The sequence below is a fragment of the Lotus japonicus genome, chromosome 4 (assembly GCF_012489685.1).
Source record: "Lotus japonicus ecotype B-129 chromosome 4, LjGifu_v1.2".
Taxonomy (NCBI): domain Eukaryota; kingdom Viridiplantae; phylum Streptophyta; class Magnoliopsida; order Fabales; family Fabaceae; genus Lotus; species Lotus japonicus.
In genome coordinates this window covers 36,151,015-36,169,043 of record NC_080044.1, presented here as the reverse complement: position 1 = coordinate 36,169,043, position 18,029 = coordinate 36,151,015, and the positions used below count along the sequence as shown (strand labels likewise).

Here is an 18,029-nt window from a genome sequence, read left to right as displayed (position 1 = left end):
GCTCATCAGATTCTTCTCCGAATTTTATAACTCATTTTTCAACTATCATCATGACTCATTACTTGGTCTTCAATCAACATCATTAGCCATCAAAAACACCTGAAACCTTCAAAGAATCTCAACAAACCATCATTCCACCAATGTAACTCATGGAAACACTCATTTAATCACAATAATTCAGCAACCATCCATTCAATTCATCAAATAAAACTTCCAATATGCAATTAACACTCATGAATTCATAAGATTCCAGCTCAAACCTGACCATAGGAATTACTCTCTAACCAAAACTATTAAAAACTAATAAAAAGATCAACTAAATAAATTAAAAACACCTAAACTAATGCAGATGCAAATATGAACTAAAAAGGGCTTAACTTGACTTAAAGCTCAATAAAAGACTCAAAAAGGAAAAAGAAAGAAACAAGAAGGACTCGACAAAGATAGAATAAACTTCGGGTCATCACATGTCGTTATTCATATCTCTTGGTTATTTTGGAAACGGTGTGGCTTTGGACCACTTATGCTCTCAACCGTTTCGACCTATCCATCACGGTAAAAATTTCAAGATTTTTTCTTTTCATGGTTTTCTCTTCCCCCTCAGAATAACAAAATAGTGAATGAAAGACTTACCAGTATTGTGCTTGTTTAACTTTCAGGTCCCAAATGCGCTTGGAACCTTGTTTTTGGTGGCACAACTGATTATATATGCCACCTTTTACAACTCGACAAAGCAACAGATAGCGGTAAGGAAAGCAACCAAGGCGGAGGTGGATCTGTCGCAGGTGGTGGTTGGTAATGGTGACGAACGATCCAAACCAAATAATTGATTATGATGGATTATTGATGGTTGACAGAACCTCCTATCCTCTCATCTCATGATCATTGTCATTTAACTCCTCTATCCCTTTTTTTATTTTCCAACTCTGTTAAGATGTTCTTATTCTACTTCTTAAGATGACATGTCATCAATTATCATTGCCTGAAGCAATGTTTGTAAGCACATACATGAGTCATTAGATATTAAACTTATATATATATCTTCTTATCTTCATATTAGGCTTAATTGCACATTTGCTCCATCATCTTATACCATTGTGCAATTTGTCTCCCTCATGTTTAAAACGAGCGATTTTAGTCCCTCAAGTTTTAATTTGTGAAAATTGAATCCCTCCGTCCAATTTCAGACGGAATTCGCTGACGTGTCATTTACTAATGACGTGGTTCTAACAGATTGACAACTTGCATGTCATTTAGATGCCACTTGGATACCCCTTCACTAAATAAATAAAACAAAAAATTGAAGAACATCAGTAGATAAATAAAATTCTTTAATTCAAAATATAACCTCAAACACTCATGATCTTCATCTTCATCATAATCATCTCCATAAAAAAATGATAAGCAAATCAGACACGATTTAAAACAGAACAAAAAGTTGTGGATCTAAACGAGACATGTGCATTGTTCAATTCATCATAGCAGAATGCATTCATCTAAACAAAAACAACAAAAGAATACAATCATTTGCTTTAAACCAGAAGAAATCACAATAAACTAAATGTAATTCATGTAGAAACGAAATCAAAAATAAAATTGAATAATCCAATCTAAGATTGCAATGAAGAGACAAAAATGGCATCGGATAATAAGCGGAGTTGTTGTGTACACATGTAATTCAGTGTAGCATAAAAATTATCTTTGTTATTTGCCAAATCAGAGTGAAGATTGAAAAGGAGAAAACCAAAAGGAACAATGTTGTCAGTTTGCCAGGAGAAACCCAAACGAAACCCACACTCCCTCATCTCCTTTCTCTTCTTTTCAACAGATATGCCATGCAATTTTCACAGCCAAAAGACCACCGCTCAACAACTCCATCACCCTCCCCATGAACCTTTCTGCAACGAGACTGTTAGCAATTGGGGCACTAAAAACCAGGTACCCTAAAGCCTCAAGAAGAACCTCAAGACTGTGAATTAGTGGACCTGATTCATGGCGAAGGAGCAGAGGTCAATGGGTATCGATTTCGGTTGGTGAAGATCCAGCATTGGTAAAGTTTGGGGTTTAGTTTGAAGAGGGAACCTTCTACTTTTTCTCTCTGACCCATAAATCCCAATTATCTCCCTCTTTTCCTCTTTAATTATAGGTTCTTTACTGTAAGACCCGGTTTAGGGCTTATTATTTAAACAATATTATTTAATAATATTCTGTAAATTACTTGTGCTACATGTGATATGATACCTTTATAAAAGGTGATTTATTATTTAGAGGAAATATTAGGTCTTAGTAATGTCTGGACGTCAATGTACGCGACATTACGAGCGTTTTGGCTGTGATATTGCTAGGGTTCGGCAATGGCAACTTTTAAGTCAAAATCGGCCCGACAAAGGAGATAAGTGTGTGAAACGAGTCGGTGAGGACAATATCGTGGGCCACACCTCATGGGGAGATTCTGGGCATATTTATAAAAATATTCCATGAGGGAATATTTCTTTCTTCTATTTTTGAGGGTTTTATTTAAATAAAATGGGTTTTTATTTAGATAAAATGTATTTAATTATTTTAAACCTATGGTTTATTAAATAAATATTTTTGTAAATATTTTTGGGGCCTTAATGAAGGCTTGGTCGAATTTTTGGAGATGTAAAAGATGAAGAGATTGTGAAATTCAAATTTGAGGTTTTATGGTGCATTAAGAGGGAAAACATGGTGGTTAATGCTCTTAATCACATGTCCTTGACTTTGTCTTGTGTTAGATGCGTTTTTGAGAGAAAAATCTGAAGAGAAGGAGGGAATGGGCGGCCAAGAGGAGTGGGGAAGAAAGGTGAGGTTTCTTTTCATTTTTTAAGGTGATTTATGGTGTTTATAGAGAAGGAGAAAATCAAGGAATGGAGGCTTTCATGGAGGGACTTGTTTTTGAATGTTTTGATTTTAAAAAGACTATTTTAAAGATAAATATTCCTTCATTTAAAGTCAGCAAGGATTTGATTTTGAATGCTTAAAAGTTGAGGTTTTAATTTCAATTAAATGGAGGATTAAAGCATGGTTTTAAAGGGAGTTTTGGACTAGAAAATAAATTGCAAAGAGGCCCTTGATTTGACCAAGCTTTGGCTGAATTTTTCAAGGTTTTTGGAGGGAAAAATTCATTTAATCCTCTCTTGAATGCCTTGTCCCCTCCTCACTAAGTATAAATAGACCCTCTCCCCCTCTCATTTCTTCACACCAACTCACCAAGCTCTCCCTATTGTAGCCATGAGTTCTCTATCCCTCTCTTGTCCTTCTTTTCATTTTATTGTTCTTAGGTTAGTTTAGTTTCTAAGCCTTGAGTAAGGTCATTCTCAATATGCTCTGTGGTTGCAGCTTCTGCTGATCTGCCAAATCCAGAAGAGAATAATTTTAAGATGATATTTTCGAAAATATGGGGAAGGGATATATTATCGCTAACGATTACTAATTCGTACCGTTACTCTGTCCCCATGACTAGGAAGGTTCGTGGTGAACGTGATTTGTGACACCCCCTTCCCCTTCCTGAGTGATGTCAACTTAGAGAGTGGAAAGAAGACGACACAACTTTTTTTTTTGACGAATTTCCTTAACATCAAACTTTCAAATCTCAACTCAATTTATTCTCGGGATTAAGGCAGAATATCATAATTCATTTTTAAACTTCATAATCGAAGTAGACAACGTCTATCCTGAAACACTCTGAAACCTAATTCTACATCCTTACGTTTAACTTTGTTTCTTCACTGAGTCCTATTCTCCTAACCACCGACAGCTACCATGGCATAATAGCTTTGGCAAACAGCAACCAACTCGATCTAAGCCCATCTCAATCTTTCACATGAAAATGTTAACCACTAGAGGGAGTAAGCTTCCAACAATATAAGAACATGAATGTGTCATTAGCGCCGACTCAAGTCACATGTCGGTCGGCCAAACACAATTCATATTCTAGATATATAAATATTATTATATCATAATATCATCATAGCATATCATCAAACACATACAATATGATGCAGCGTGAACGTTTACCACCTTGTCACTCTTTTCCTTCAGTCAGACTTCTCCCCCATTGTGTCATGGGTTAAGAGGGTCCCTCGCCTGACCTTTTTAAGTTATTTAGGTTGCATGTGTGTGTTTTAGGGCCCGAAGCTTTTAGCTTCACACTCTTCGGAAGGTCGTCTCGGGAACATGGACACTCCTAACAGTCCACTCTTTACCGGACAATGATTGCTCAGTAGCTTTTCCAACAGAAATACACGACTCAACTCTTTGCCTTAAACTTCTTGCCAGCCCGACCTCAGGGATCCACGTCGTAACCGACAACAGAGGTGTGTCGTCGTGTAAGTCCCGGGCGTATTAATCTCTGAAGAAGGCCACCATTGGCGTCTCTGTATTCCCACTCTCTCTAGTGGTAGTGACAACACCTTCCTACTCCTTATTGCTTCTTGTGTTTTCATATGCCATACATACACCCCCTTATTTCTTCTTTATCATTCAAGGATATTCATGACTAAGATGAATTCCACAAGGCACACCTTTTGGTGCTAGTCCTCGGCTCTATTGTGACCCATGATGTGTCCCATTTCACATCACGCCTCACTCACGTCGACAACTAGTCCTTGGTACGTGGTAACTTGAGCACTATCCTCGGGGGTCCATCTATGCATCAACTTTTACCTTTATTGAAACCTTCTTCAAACCAGAACGATAACTAAAAGGAGTAAATCTATTCTTCAGGGTTTTATTAAATCTACCTAACTTTTCAAATGAGAATCTCCTGAAGACTACAACCATTATTTCAAAGGAAACCTTTTTGGATTGCATAGGCGTCCATTCTTGTGCGCACAAACTATAATACTTTCCTCGGCTCAGGTTATCACTATGCCACACTTTCACAATCTCTTCCAAGGTTTGGCCAAAGGCTTTATCACCTAAATTACCACTATATCCCATAGTGTACTTATAATCCCTTTCTAAATAGTGCAACAATACAATCATGCACATCTAGTCCAAATAAGTCAGACATTTCTTCATTCATGCTTATCACAATCATTATTACTTTTCAAGCAATTATCATATGACATATCATTCAATAAGCATGTTATCATGACAATCATTCATTCAAGTCATGCATATATCAGACAATCAATTCAATCAGCACATAATCCAACCAAACATATAACCAAAGCAAGCACTAAAGCCACACTCAAGCCCTTATAATGAAGGTAAACTCAGTCCTCCGTTGACCTGGATATCCAATACAGTTGAATATAAGTTCGGAGATTCCTCGTCTTGGCGTCATTTCCTTCATGATGCCTAGTGACGATCTCTTCGATTAAGTTCTCGTACAACCATTCATTCTGCAACGATTTATGATGTTATAGCGCTACTCCTAGAGTGTCATATATGTTACTTGAGTTATGTCCTTAGTTACTGCTCTTATTTATTCTATATGCATATTCACTTATTAAGTGACTTCTTATTAATCATCTACTTTAGTTGATTATCCCAAGGTTCCTCTAACTACTTCACATTGACACCTTATTCAAGTCCTCTTATTATTTTTAGTCATCTAGGTTGAATTAGGTTCTTAAAGACTTTAGTAAACTTCCAATTAACATAGCTAACTACATTTAGATTACATTATCATTACATAAACTAGTTATCATATCCTAGTTCATTTGTCTTGTACTATTTTATTTCCATTACTGATTATGGTCTACTTAAGTTACCATTTTCCTAATTACTTTCTTACTTACTTCATTATCTAACCACAACTTCATTAACACTTAGCTTAACTAATTAATCACATACTAACATTAGTCATTCACCTTAATTAATCCTCTAATAATCCTAATTAAGCATATTACTATTCTTCTACTTAACTCCTTTTCTACTATCATCTAATTATCTCATACTAATTTAACTTAGCCTTACTTGATTATGGTCATTCACTAATTATCACCATGGACTTAATTAAGTCCAATTAACCACTAATTAGCTATATTAGTCCTAATTAATCAAGATTTGCTACAATTAGCATTTTTCTTTCTAATTATAAATCTGAGTATGATCTTAACAATATTAAAAACTATTATAATCTATTAACTAAACCATTTCCTTCATTAATCTATCATGGTAACTTTCATAACAAAGCTTAGACTAGCTCTTTATTTCATAATTATTCAATTGTCTTTACTAGTTCACTTCATAAAGCACATTACTAATAGTTCATATAACTCTTTTCCCTTAATGGTTAAGAGTCCTTACTTATGCTAATCACTTAATTAATCTTGCATTAACACTTTCTAATTAGCATTTTACCTTAATTAAGCATGGATTAACCATTTCCCTCATTAGACCTACTTTCTTTCATTATTTCTACCCCTTAACTTTCTGAACCAGACCTCTTAGTTTCTTTTTAAGCTCAATAATCACAAGCCTAGGCCTTAAACCTCATGATTCTACCATGATTAAGGTGTTAATCTTTAAGAATGCATTTTCACTAGCACCACCTAAAACTTCAGTTCTCTTCCTTCCTTTCTGACCAGGGACGGATGTACTTGGGAAGGGAGTGGGGCATTTGCCCCCACCACATTTACAATTTTTGTTCATACTATACCATAAAACTGAAATATAAATATGTAAATGCCCCCACGAAATAATAAATGCCCCCTTGGCTTTACAATTTTTTTTTCGATGCATCGGAAAACTAGCATAAAGAGAAACTAACTAAAACACAATAAATCCCTCATGATGAGGGTTTCCAAATCGTGGCATGGTCTACTCAAAACTTGAAGCCCTGTACCATTGGATGCCGTTTTTGCAATGAAATCAGCCACCTGGTTGCAGTCACGGTGGATTCCTCTCACAGAAACTTGCCAATCCCTTGCCAGCATGGTACGAATCTGATGGATTTCCATGATAAAACGGTCCAGGTTGTTGTTTTGAATGGCAGCAAGAAGATCCCTACTATCAACTTCACAAATCAAGTTCCTGAAACCTCTAGCCCAAGCCAGCTCTAGGCCATCCCGGAGAGCCATTGCTTCTGCCTCAAACGCATTTCCACCTAGGCCCCCATTTGCATACCCTAGCAGCCAACAACCCTTGTCATCGCGAAACACCCCGCCGGCTCCCATTTCCGCTTGGCCCTCTCGATAGCTACCATCACTGTTAAGCTTTACAAACCCCTTTGGAGGAAGTTCCCAGCGAGCACTCATCCAACCCAAGCTATCATCCATATTTTACTTACTAGTACTACTCAACTTTGTTAACTTTTGTTATGATTTCTTGATCCACATTTTGTTTACTTATACATTATATCAACATAAACATCCATAAAAACTCATTCCATTAACTCACTACTTGTCTTCAAACGATACAATGCTTAATCCATTTTTTTTCATTTATAAACTTTGCTCTAGGTAATGTGAGAAGTTCTAAAACTCATTTTTAATTCTTCAGTAGGCTCCAAACTAAACCACAACAATTAAAAGAACTTTCTATGCTACTAATATAATCAAGAATCAGATGTGAAATCATAACAAAGATGAATGATTGAATAATTGTTAAGTTACTTATAGAGTGAAATATTTAAAGTGCTTTTGTTTTAATTTTTTTCCTTTTTAATAATTGTCATAATGTCTTCTTTTTTGCCATAATAGTCTCTAAAAAATTAATTTTTTTACAATCTTAAACAAATGCAAAAATAGTGTAATATTTCAAAAATCTAAAAATTTATAGAAAACAATTATCATATGTATTCAAACTTTTAATATTTTTTTTTAATATTAATATATTGTATTTTAAATGTTATAAATTTTTATGTAAATATTGCCCCCACAACACAAAGTTTCTGGATCCGTCGCTGTTTCTGACCCATAATTATTCTAAGGTTATGCAGCACCTTATTCAGCAATACAGAGCCAGAGCAGGAGAATTTCATTATGGAGGTGAGGTGATGGCCATGGAGGCCGAGAAGGAGAAACTTGGTTTCTCTTCTCCCAAGTTATTTTCTTCCATTCCTAAGCATCTATTAGCAATGAGGAAGGTCTATAAAGATTCCAGAGAACCTCTTAGAGATCAAAATTAACGCACAGATTAGACTAGAACTCAACGAATTTAATCTACATGTTCATCACTTAGTTCAGTTCGAAAATGATACTTCCAGAGCCTAAAACTATGTCTTTCATGTCCTAAATACCGAAAAAGAGCTTAAGAGAACGTTTGGAAAGGTTAAAACGAACCAGAATTAAGTTCTGCGATTTTTCCGGCGAGAGAGCTCGCCCGAGAAGATGATCGGAGCTGCAGAATTCTCAGCGTTTGAGGGAGCTGGTACCATGGACAGATGCGTCTCGCTTCCAGGAAAAGAATGGTCGTGTTTTCGTGGTGTGGGTCGATCGGAGGAGGAAGAAAGTAGCAGTTACAGGTCATGATTTTCCGCCGGAATCTGGGCAGCGTCGCCGGAGAACTTGAAGCTTCTTGTTCTTCACGATTTCTTGCTCATAACTTGTCTAATTTGGCCCAGAATTAATCTACGGACTTCCAGAAACAGAATGGGACAGATTTGAAGTGATTTGGATGAGAGGAAAGGGACTTTCGAAGATATGAAGTTTTGGAGCTTCAATCTTGAATTAGAGTGAGCTGAGAGCTTCTCACTCTGTCTCTCACGTTTCTGAACCTAATTTTAGTGTCCTAATACCTCTGGAGCTTCACAACTCACGAATTTATAGACCTAGGAGTGATTAAGCAAAGAATCATGGTTATCTCCTTAAGCATGTTGCCCCACCAATGGAGTTTCATGCAAGGTGATTAGCATTAATCTTCTGAACTGTCATGATGATCATTTATGAGCTGAAGATGCACAGGAATAAGTTGCAGGAGTTGTCTTGGTTTTGCTTGGCATAATGATGATGGTGAATAGTCATTTTACTATTCATTCCTATTTGTCATGATGACTATTTTGTTGCTTTGTGAAGGGAATAATGTGGGGAATTGAATTCTATGGAATGATGAATTCAGATTGTTCTGTACTAGGGTTTATGGGGTAAGAAGGCATCTCAAGGTAAACCCTAGTAGAGCACTAAACAAGGAAATATCATGTAAGAAAAGTAGTATTTCATTAAGTGAGTAAAAGATCCTTAATACAATGGAGGACCCTAATTTTATAGTGGGTGGATCTCCTTCTAGAAGGCTCAAGGGAATTGGGCCTTACAACCAAGACCCAATTCCTAATATAAAAGAGTACGTTAGGCCCTAATCCAGCTTCCGGGGCAACTCACCAGGCGCTTGACTTGCTCGCCTAACCATGTGTGGCGGGTCCCAAGGCTTGTGAATGACCCGCCCAGTCCACAAGACACGCGCCCGAAGTATGAGGGCAAAGTGTCTTAATTGTCTCAAGTCTCAATGAACATATGCTGCCCTTGGATTACTTGTTATGGAGATAACCCTTCGATTGGCGGTCACGACCAATACCCAAGGATGTCCCCCCACAACTAGCCTTCCAGGCTACATTGCTATACTCTCGACTTGGGCAATGAAGTTCGGCCTCTATAAAGCATATAAGCCGCTATAAAGCATATAGGTCGCCAACATGACGTCATAAACATACAACCCGCCGCAAGGGGCAACTAATAAAAGTAAGTGCCAACAATGGCATAATAAACATACAACCCGCCAGAAGGGGCGACTAATAATCAAGAGCGCCACTGAACCGTCCACGCCTAAGGAGGTCGTCCGCCGGATGGTGAAATCGCGTTTGGGAAATATTTGACCAGCCTGTGACACTGCGCCTGAAGCATGAAGGCAAAGTGTCTTTACTCGAATTCCCATGATTTCCTGTTGTCGCTCAGGACTCGCCATGAAGCTCATCCATCAAGTCATGCTCGTTTCAAATAATGCTCGCCTTTCAAGCTAATTGCCACAAGGCTTTATCTTAGCCCCACTTGGTATGACCTGTTACCTGTCTTTCACATGTCACCTGGAAAATAATGATTAGTTTTTCCAACGAATATAATCAACATGCTTTATCACCTCATTATGGCGAATCATAACATTTCGAACGCCCTTGGCGTTGCTCATTCTTTCTCCTCCATCGTTAATGAACAAGAAAACTTGTATTTTGTGAATTACATACCATAAATTTACTTAAGCAATCAAATGTATATAATCATTCGTTAGCCCTATTCTTTTGAACTAAGCAACAATTCTTTAAGTGCTTAACCACATTTCAATCATTCAAGAAGATGCAAAAATGTTAAAGATAAGTATAGAAGATACCACACTATACTTTATTTTGCATTGGTTTCCCTTATAGGTCGCCTCTCTTTGAATGAGTACATCCCTTCTTTGAAAATTGGGCGTCTCTTTTGCTCGCCTTTTTCCACAACAACTTTATTTCATTTGAGTATTACTTGCAATAAGAAATTCAAACCCTTTGCCTTGTTTTTTTAGTGCTAAATTCACCGAGACTTGGCTCGCCGTGGCGAGGCTTATTTCGTGCTTGAACTTGAATTCAAGGCTTAGGCGCTTTCGGCCTTAGTCCTTTTACAGACCTTAGTCCTTTTACAGACGGTGCTTGGTTTCTATTGGCCACTAGAATTGTCAAGGCTATATATGCTCAGTGTGCCGCTTTCTTATTCCGAAAGGCTTGCGCGGTAACTTGTACCTTTGACATTTTGTCATTGTGCACTATAGTTTGGCAACAAGCAGAATCGACTCCCGCCCATAATGACATTTCCGAAAAAATAAACGCCCCTGGACGACCCGAGATAACTTTAAATATTTTTTATCTGCTTTGCTTCTTTATGACATGTTACAATTTGTTGTAACAAGTGATGCCTCTACTGCATCTTTTCTTTTTTCTCTTTTTTTTTGCATACTTTGATCTCGTTTGCAATTTGGTATGATAGCAAACAATTAAATGTACTTCTCAAAACAAGCTAAATTAATGCAATCATAATTGAGAGTAAATTGAAGGTATGGTCATAAAGCTTTATTTATGCAAGACATAGGGTGTTACTTTTACCTTTCTAAAAAGGATAAACATTGCAATGGAGTCTACTCATCACAAATTGAACTGAGTCTGTAATTAAAGTTGATAATCATCAAATAGATTTACAAATGCAATTAACTTTTGAAATGAAAACATTGATCTTGGCTAGGCAAACTGTTGAGAGAGCATTGAGATATTATACTCTTTTTGTCCCTGTTTTGAAATTTGAAATGAAACCATCATCCTCTTATGATCTTTCAAAAACAGCACCATTTTATTTTAAGGCTTAATTGCACATTTGGTCCCACACAAATTGCATTTTTGCATTCTTGGTCCTACACGAATGAAAATAGCAGACTGAGTCCTAAACGAATGGCTCTGTTAGCATTAATGGTCCTTCCGTTAAATTTATTAACGTTTTCTGTTAAAAAAAGCTAAAAAAAAAACTAAAACTAAAACTCATCATCTTCATCTCTTTTCATAATTTTATCTAACATTAAACCCAACATCCACCACCACCCCACCGCCACTAAACCCACCCACCACCACCCCACTGCCACCCAAACCCAGCAACAAATATGCTTCTGGGTTTATCAACATAAGGTGTATCATTTTCCTCAAAGTATCAAATGAAATCAACAAAATAGATCTTAGCTGATAGAGTTTTTTATGCAATGAAGGATGGACATGAATAAATCAACAAAATAGAGTTTTTATGCAATGAAATCAACAAAATAAGTTTTATGCGGCAGGTTGAAGGGGGTTAAAGAAGTTTCGGGGTTTTTTTTATTTTTTAATTCATTTTATATTTTTTTATTTATGAAGAGATGGGTGAGAATAGTAAAATGGGGGTGTAGTAAGTAACTTCTGTTAGAATTTTGACGGAAGGACCGATAATGCTAACGGATCCATTCGTTTAGGACTCGGTTTGCTATTTTCATTCGTGTAGGACCAAGAATGCAAAAACGCAATTCGTGTGGGACCAAAAGTGCAATTAAGCCTTATTTTAACATAAAGACTTTTCCCAAAACAGTGGTTTGTGAGAACCAGCTACTATTGTAAGTAAACACAATAGGTAGCCGCACAAGGACACCAGCCCACTAGTTCATCCAATTTGCTAATGTAATAAGCAAAACAGGTCATACAAATAAGATAACATGAAAAAGCCCATGTTTAATTTAAGGAAGCCAATAATCACCAAGCTTAAAGATGTGCTATCTGTGCTCAATTGATATATCAATCTAAAGTTTATTGGGAGATGCGAATCAAAGTATATTTGTATAGGTCATACTTGTATATATGCATTGAATAGTCCATTTTGAAGGTCAAATAAAATAAGTGACATGGAAAATGTCAAGTGATATCATTCACATGACAGATTTATAAAGTTTACGCTCTAGGTTTTACCATTCCAAAACAAGGGAACGATGGTATTCGAATTAATGCTAATCCAAACCACTTATGAAAAAGCAAATAGAGCAATGATCCTAAAGAGGAAGCTAACCTGACCTGTAACCTTAGTTCTAGTTTTTATGTGATCCACCTTTTGAAATTGTCTTTCTTTAGACTTCTCATTCGTAGTTCAACTTAAGCATAACTGGTATTCCTTTGCCTTTACTATCTCCATCTCCTTCTTTACTATGCATTTATCCCTGAAAATTTACTTCATGGAAAAATAAGGAGAAACCAAATACTTTAAACAAACTCTATTCTTTCAGAACAACACTCATTCTAGCACATAAAGGCAACAACATGATATGTGAAGGCCAAAGCTGATAACATGAGTGAAACTCAGAAATAAATGGTGTAGAGAATTAAATCAGTTAAGTAGGCAGTGTAACATCAATAGCAGATTTCAGATATCGACTATGAAAAATTTCTTTCTAGAAAGAAAAGAGTAACATGTAAGGATAGGATATATTCATGTCTATGAACAATCATGCAGTCACCCTTGAACTATATAACCAACATGTTAGAGAGAGTTAAAAGAAGATCTTAAAGTTGGATAATTGTCCTAAAATTTGATCACATATCATTTCATGTTTTGAGGTTTAACAGCTCCTTTAAGAAGACCAGTACACATAGCACAGCAAATGGATTTCAAAACATAGATAGGAACATTAAGAACCAAGTCAAGCCCTACCATCACTTTTCTCAGTGATATTTTCAGATATATCAAATTCCAAAAATAAACCCATGATAGCTCTCTTTTTTTAAAAAAATAAATATACAGTGCTCGAGATTTATCAACCAAAGATATGAGACTGCTCTTTCCAACTCATAATTCACTTGTGAAGCTTAGAAACTTCACCTTTTTTCATTTTCTAAACCATAAACAAAAATTGTCATTCCTAAAAGTAAGGCAAGCACAAACCTGAAGTATAATAGCAGTTGATTCTTATAGCAGATCCAAAGAATAACAATAGTTCCCCCAAATTTATAGGGTAGTTATCCAACAAGTCAACAATCATGCTTAAATATATTCCATAATCCTATACCAATCAGTCCAAGAAACGTTTTGGTACATCAATCCCAGTTTAGTCTTGAAGAAGTGTGTGAAAATTCAAGTGCTACTTCATAAAAGCACAGAATAGAAGTTAAAACTAGTGCAAAATTCTGAACAAAACAAATGTTAGGTTCCCACATTAAGTAATATACTGTAAGAACATTCCATTTTCATCATAATGAAAAGATTTAATATCCTTGCTTAACAACAAGTGTGAAGCATGAACAAATAAACAAATTTTTCTGCAGGGGTAGGATAAAGTGCATATGAGGAAGTTTTTCTTTTGTATAACATATGAAAGAGATAAGAAAAGGATTTTAAAAGGCTTCCAAAAAATGAGTGTTTCTGAAGCTTCCTAGCAAATAGCAGCTTGAATAAATATGAGTGAGTTGACTTATAGATTTTAAACTTTCACATCATGGAGAGCACCTACTGATTAATTGCATATTTCATATGATGTAGAATATGAAAGAGTTCATGAAACTTTGAATTTAGAATACAAAATCTAAGCACAAAGCAATATCATTTTTAAAGTTGATTAACAGAGAAAATGAAGTCAATATCACATAGAATTGTGTGAGATTTTCAACAATTTAAATGATGCTCAAGTTCAATTAACATGTCAAAAATTATGCATGTTCTAAAGAATTAAGAATCTAGAACAGTCCCACATGTTGCCATATGCATTACTAGTCAGAACTGTAAGCCGCCAACATAACATAAGGCCTAACATCAAAAACACTTGATTGCTAAATACAACCTCTCTTTTCAGAGATCCACACCCTTCAAAACAACTTAATATCTAGGAAAAAAATTCATGTTTTATTCACCACATATTTACCACATAATCTGCATGCTCGTGATTGAACCAAAACCACTATGCTTGATGCGCTACTTTAAACTTCTGCCCACTTTATACATTAGTGGAAAAGTATGGAATTGCATATGAGTAGTTCATTATAGCATCATCATAAATATACATACAGTGCTACCATTAAATTCAGTACACGTGTGAATAAGATAAACACAAGAAAAAGATTAAAACTGGTGTAAGTGTCAATACATGTGAGAATCTCACATTGAGGTCCTAAAGAGAAAGATAGGCCTGCATTTTTATTTTTTTGAACTTCAGATCATTAAACAGGCCATAGTAAAAACCAAACAATGAAGAATATCTCTTTTGTGTTTTGAAGAATAAATTACTTTCTACACAACTTCATCAGAACTGACACGGAAGACAAAATAACAGATATTCAGGCTTCAGATTGAGCATATAAAGGAGCAGACAAATATTACCCGGATTCCACAAAAATAGTTGAGCAAACAACCGATCTTTATACAGGAAATAAGAACCTAGAACCTCGGGAAACCAAAATGATTACCACATTCTCGAGATAAGGACAGTTAAGCATCACCTACTGCCCTCCTTCTCCCTTCTTTCTATCATCACAGATCCCTCTTTTTGGAGATCCACACCCGAGCATGCTATCCCAGTTCTAAATTTTGCCTTCCTTGGATGCTGCAAGCGTGTTCATACTCCTCACCAATTTCAACAAAAACATGAAGAGAAAGATAATTATTCAGTCAGTTTGCAGACATTAACATGAAGATGAAGGTTGTGTGACAATGATGTCCGTAATTCAATTGAAGACAAAAAGCATACGATAAATCCTTTAGTCCATTCGAAAGATTCATGCCATTTCCAAAAGAAAGCTATTCTTTTCCTTAAAACACTGAAAACACGTGCTAGATGGCGAAGAGACGAAAGGTGAGGCTCATGACGGCACCGCCCGCATCGCCTCGCCCCCTTTATGGCAATCGAGCCCAGGAAACCCGCCCGTCTCGCCCGTTTATTTACTCGCTCGTTTTCGTTTTTTTTCGTTCATTATTCATTTGCTCATGCATTCATGATTGCACACATCTAGAGGCATTCATAAAAAACAAATTACAAAAACTCTTTTTTATTCATATCATTCGCGTTACATCTTAAAACGGAGGATTTCTCCTTATTAACCTACATTGATGACGATACTCTTTTTCCTCAAGCTCCAGGCGGTGCTGCTTGTATTCTAGTCGGGCCAAGCTTCGGTGGACCTCCTGCTTCTCAGGACCCTCCGTCGTGGCCTCCAATGAAGCCTCCACCGCTCGAATGTCGGCGTAATTATCCAGCTCCCGCTGGAACAGATCCTGAAGCTCCTCCACAAACGCGAGGAATCCTCTGAGTTTGTTGTCCACCTCGGGGCTTAGGCCCATGCCTAGCAACTGATTGGTCAGTTGATAGACGCTAGGGTCCTCTGGATGCCTAACGTTGATATAGAGGTCTTCATCGAAAGCTTTCTTCCTCAACTCGCGGATACAGTTTTCAAAGGATGTCATTGTGATGCCCGAATTTAGAATCAGATGAGATGTGAAAACTGTTGCAAATTAACTGCCATTTATACTCTAAGTTCAGTCTCCAGGAGTTATTGCCAAAGCAGTTTCTCAAGGAGTTTTCCTTGAAAAATGATGCGGCTCGCAATAAAGGCATAAATATTTCTGGCCGGTGGTCAACGATAACTTTCCGTTGGAGTTCGGGGAAGGAAGCGTTTAAGCGAGGATTAGGACTCTCTAGGGAGAACGACTCGCGTGATTCATAGTCTCAGGGCCTTCTCAGTATAGAGGGAGGGCCCAAGCTCGTTTGAATAAAATAACAAGGCAAAACACAAAAGGAACTCGAAATTCTCATTAAAAAAAAACTAGAAAAACAACAGGAGAATACGTCATTATTGCAGAATTGACCTAAGAACCGCTAACATTTTTCAGTTTGTTCTACGTCTTCTTCGTTCAGGAAACGCTCGGCGACGAAGCCTGGGGGATTGTCGATTCCAACCAACCCGGTGGGAGTAACCCTTTTGAACGCCCCCATCTTGCGGAGATCGATCCGGGGATGGAGATGTTCGACTTGGGCTTTGGCGAGGAAAAAACCGCGGTCGCGCTCAAAAATAGCAGTAGCAGCAGCGTCTGACCTCATTTCTTCCTTTAAGGCCTTCGTGTCGAGCTGAGCTTGAGACTTCATTGTAGATAAAGCCTTGTCTTTCTTCGCCAGTTCAAAACGAAGGTTTTCAAGGTCGGTCTCCATCAAAGAAAGGGTTTGATCTTTGGAAGCCGCCAGATCCGCCTTTGCCTCAGATTCCAGCTGCACCTCCTGCTGAAGCTTCGCGAGAGCTTTTTCAAAGTCAGAAATTCTCCTGTCTCGAAACTCCAAGCTAACCTCAGCACGGCGGGTCTGCTCGCTCAGCTCTTTGGAAAAGGAGGTTTCTTTGGCTTTCAGCTGGGCAAGGAGCGCTCGACGTTCCTCATGACACCTGTCTCCGTCACCAACTCCCCTCCTACCATACAAGTTAAAGCAATTGTTGTAGCATTTCCTCGCCCCCTTTTGATCTACCGCTATTTTTCCTGTAACGCTCTGATTTCTCGAGGGTCACTCTAGTAACCTTTTTCCAAAAACGTGTGTAAATTTTTGTCGAAATAAAACCTTTTAATGACGGTAAATAAAAGATAGAATAAATGCTGAATAAACTTCATTTTATTTAATAGACCAAGGCTTTTATTACATCAAGACTCAATAAAGGAAACTAATGCTTTCAACCTTGCTTAAGCTCATCCACATACACAATGAGGGTCGGGTGCAGGCGATGACGGGGTGTACTCTGGAGAATCAGGTCCAGGTGTAGGCGGTGTGAACACGGCCGGTGGTTATAGGGCCTCCGAAGGGTCCGTCTCCATAGAAGACTCCTCGTCGTCAGGTGGTGCAAACTGAGTGGATAGGGCATCCGAATCTCGCCATCGAAGCCTGTCACCTTCTGATGTGTGCCGTCCGGGTTGTAGGTCGATAGAAACATAAAGCCTTTATATACATACCGCTCTAGAGAGTGGTCTATCTCCCAGGCGGTGTCTTCATCCATGCTATGCAGAGTGAGGCCCATTCTCCGTCGATCCATCTAGGCGTTAAGCGCCCCAAACAGCAAACAAACAAACAAGCAAGGGTCAACTTCTAGAAAGCAACCACTCAAGTCAAGTATTGTGTTTGTCTAATATTCATAGATAAGCCTAGGCTAACATTTTCACATAAGGGGAACTATCATGTCTCTAAGTCATAGTTAGTCGATGTATAGTAAGTATGCATGCAGACGCTTTGGATATCCTCAAGCCGATCCCTCTTGGAAAGGCTGGACGAACACGACTCCGCGATCGGGGATGGACCTCTCCAACACACCGCTGCCCAACAGCTTGAAGATCGGGGGTTGGACCTCTCCAACATCGTCGTATCTCGCTCGTCCTTATTCAGGGCCTCCCATGAATGTCACCATCGACTAGCCCAGTCCAGGTCACTAGCCGTTGCCAACCAAGCCCAGTCCAGGTCACTTGGTCCACAATGCATGCCATGCAAGTCAGTCATCATCCCTAGGCCCTAAGCCATCACGTTCATCTCTTATGAACAACATATCATAGCATAATAACTTGCATGCACAGCAATAAATA

The 18,029-nt window shown here is 37.8% G+C and overlaps 1 non-coding gene across 1 annotated transcript; it reads right to left on the bottom strand.

The window, feature by feature from the left end:
- Window positions 1–1,634: 1,634 nt before the first annotated feature.
- Window positions 1,635–1,716, bottom strand: LOC130716393 (small nucleolar RNA R16). The gene has a single exon (XR_009012009.1). It is a non-coding gene; the product is annotated as a small nucleolar RNA R16 (small nucleolar RNA).
- Window positions 1,717–18,029: the final 16,313 nt, after the last annotated feature.